This window comes from Nicotiana attenuata, unplaced genomic scaffold (assembly GCF_001879085.1).
Source record: "Nicotiana attenuata strain UT unplaced genomic scaffold, NIATTr2, whole genome shotgun sequence".
NCBI classification, from domain to species: domain Eukaryota; kingdom Viridiplantae; phylum Streptophyta; class Magnoliopsida; order Solanales; family Solanaceae; genus Nicotiana; species Nicotiana attenuata.
Genome location: NW_017673685.1, coordinates 76,718 through 80,684, shown reverse-complemented (window position 1 = coordinate 80,684; position 3,967 = coordinate 76,718).

The window sequence follows — 3,967 nt, the reverse complement described above, 5'->3', positions numbered from 1 at the left end:
ATTTGAGATCCACAATTTATGGTTGGAAAGCTAACTCAAAGTGCTACAATTTTCATATTTTATGTTTTTCCAAATTCCAAACGGAACAGGGTGAAAAATGCGGTCGAAACCGCGACCACGGACCTGAGGCAGGCTGAGGCAGTACATTAGGAAAGTACCGCGCCCGGGCTGCGGCCGCGGACGTCTAGGCCTGGAAACTTGTCCTTTTTCGCATAGGAGAAGGTATAATAGTTTGGGCCCGACCCTACTTGGTATATATACATGGAAAAACGATATTTTGAGGGGAGGAGACCAATTTTTGACACAGATTCGACCTAAGGAGGCAGAGACACATTAGGAGCAAGGCAGAGAATTCTTCTACGAGTTTTTCCTTCCTCTTCCTATTTTTTCATTGTTGGTTATTACTTTTAGTATTGTAGTTTTACATACTATTATGAATAGCTAATTTGTTATCTAGGGTTTTGATAGAACCTTTTGTAAGATAAATTCTTGTTATGTTTTTATATAATTGAGCCGTTGGATTTCTCTACTTGTTCATCTACGTGTTTGTTATTGTTGATTGAATGGCCATCAATGATTGTGCCTTTTAGTGTGTAGTGCTCGAGAGAGAGTACATATTTAGGTAGTTGTTGAACAACGTCACTCCTAACGTATGTGAGAAATCAATACATTGGGTTTAAAGGCAGGTTTAGAAATAACAAAGCCTTGACGTGGTCATAGTGAGCGGTTAGATAAAGCCAACTAGCGTAGTTCGAGAGAATATGTCTAGTAAATTATTGTAGTTGCTCGAGAGAGAATTACAACATCTAAAAGGCTCATGATCAGTAGAGAATACATTGGCAAAAATTGTAGGGAACATAGCTAGAAGGATTCCGACAATTGGGGAAATCATAACTCTAGACCTCCTTATTTAGTCTCCAACCCTTTGTCTCGTTAGTTGATAATTTTACCGTGTTCTAGTATTTGCTAGTTAATTAGTTAGAAATATAAATCTCAATCTTTATAATTTAGAAAATTATGAAAACTTGTCTTTTTAGTGATATTAAACAGATATAACTAAGCCTTAGTTCTTTGTGGGATTCAACTCCGGACTTTTAGACCGGATTATATTTGCAGCGACCGCTTATCCTTTTTAGGACTAGAGTTGGGCGTGATCAGCCACCTGGCCTCTGGTGCTCATACTTAACCTGCTTGCAATTTACAGCTTGTTTGGATGGTTGTTACCTATCGTATCGTATCGTATTCTTACTTTAAATACAATGTTTGTTTTGATTGTTACTTAAATTTTATTGTATCGTATCGTTAAATCCGTCGTTACGTAACGATGAAATGTGCCACTTTATGTAACGACCGATTTGGTGTGGTCGCGTCGTTTCCTTGTGTTTTTCTCTCAATCCCACCCTTCATTATTATTAAATAATTTTATTTTATCATTTACCCTACCTTTTTATATACCGTATCATAATTTTTCTTTATAATATTGCAAGTTTATTCATCATATCACAGGTGCGTGATACCATGAAACGACGCCAAAACGACACAATCCATCCAAACATTGTATTCATCAAACGATACAGTACAATACAATACAATACAATACAATACGATACATTATGAAACAATACGTAACAACCATCCAAACAAGCTGTTAGGCCCCTAGATACATACTCAACTATGTCTTTCTTCATCCGCCACTACCAGTAATGCTGCCTCAAGTCACGATAAATCTTCGTAGCACCTGGATGAATGGAATACCGAGAACTATGTGCCTCCTCTAGAATCCCCCTCTCAAGCCATCGATATTAGGAACACATAGACTACCCTAGAGTCGCAGAACACTATCCTCGCCGATAGAAACGTCCTTGGAACTACCCTGTAGTACCATCTCTCTAAGGACCATCAAATGCGGATCATCAAACTGTCGAGCCTTGATATGCTCCAATAGTGAAGACTGAGCAACAACACATGCAAGAACTCAGCTCGGCTCTGAAATATCCAACCTCACAAGTTTGTTAGCCAAGGACTGAATGTCAAAAGCTAGTGGCCTCTTCTCTGCTGAAATGAATGCTAATCTACCCATACTCTCCGCCTTTATGCTCAAGGCATCCGCGACTACATTCGCCTTGCACGGATGATAAAGAATGGTGATGTCATAATCCTTCAGTAACTCAAGCCATTTATGCTGCCTCAAATTGAGATCCCCTTGCTTGAACAAATATTGTAAGCTGCGATAATCAGTGTAAACCTCACATAACACCCCATAAAGATAATGCCTCCAGATCTTAAGAGCATGAACAATCGCGGCTAACTCTAGATGGTGCACATGGTAGTTCTTCTCATGGACCTTCAACTAACGTGAAGCACATCAAACAACTCACCCCTCCTGCATCAGTACACAACCCAAACCAACACGTGAAGCGTCGTAATAAACCATATACATCCCCGAATCGAAAGGCAACAATAGAACCGGTGTTGTAGTCAAAGCTGTCTTGAGATTCTGAAAGCTCGCCTCACAATCATCGGACCAACGAAATGGAGCACCCTTCTAGGTCAATCTGGTCAAAGGTGCTGCAGTAGATGAGAAGCCCGCCACAAATCGGCAATAATAACCTGCTAACCTAGGAAACTCCTAATCTCAGTCGCCGAAGTGGGACGAGGCTAAATCTGAACTACTTCAATCTTCTTGGAATCCACCTTAATACCCTCTCCTAATACAACGTGCCCCAAGAATGCCACAGAATCTTACCACAATTCACACTTGGAGAACTTAGCATATAGCTTATGTTCCCGCAAGGTCTGAAGCACCACTCTCAAATGCCGCTCGTGCTCCTTCATACTACGCGAGCACATCAAAATGTCGTCAATGAAGATAATGACAAACGAATCAATATAAGGCCAGAACACCATGTTCAAAATCCATAAACGTCACTAGGGCATTAGTCAAGCCGAAGTATATCACTAGAAACTCAAAATGGCCATATCTAGTACGGAAAGCAGTCCTCTGAACATCCGAGTCCCGAATTTTCAACTGATGGTAACCTTATCTCAAGTCAATCTTAGAGAACACCCTAGCACCCAGCAACTGGTCAAAAAAATTATCAATACGCATCAACGGGTACTTGTGCTTGGGGGTGACCTCAACTGGCGGTAATCAATGCACATCCACAAAGTCCCATCTTTCTTCTTCACAAATAACATTGGTGCACCCCAAGGTGATACACTTTGCCTGGCGAACCCATTTGCTAACAAATCCTCAAGCTGCTCTTTCAACTCCTTCAACTCTTTCGGAGCCATACGGTACTGTGGATAGATATAGGCTGGGTACCTGGAGCCAAGTCAATACAGAAATCAATGTCACGATCTGGTGGCATGCCAGGGAGGTCAGAAGGAAACACATCAGCGAACTCCCAGACTACTGAACTGAATCAATTGTCGGAGACTCTACGATAGTATCCTGAACATAAGCAAGATAGGACAAACAACCCTTCTTGACCATATGTCGAGCCTTCATAGAAGAGATAACCCGACTAGATGTACTAACAGACGAACCTTTCCACTCCAATCTAGGCAACTCTGGTATCGCTAAGGTAACAATTTTGGCATGACAATCAAGGATGGCGTGATATGGGGATAACCAGTCCATGCCCAGGATAACCTCAAAGTCGGTCATATCAAACAACAAAAGGTCCGCTCTAGTCTCGTAGCCATAAAATGTTACCATACAGGACAAGTAGATCCGATCCACAACCATAGAATCACCCACATGAGGGGACATATAAACTAGAGTACCCAAGGACTCACGAGAAATATCTAAAAAATGAGCAAACATAGATAACACGTATGAATAGGTAGACCCTGGATCAAATAAAACCGAAGCATCCCTACTGTAGACAGAAATAATACATGTGATCACGGCATCTGAGGACACAACATCTAGTCTGGCTAGAAAGGCATAGAACCTGGCTGA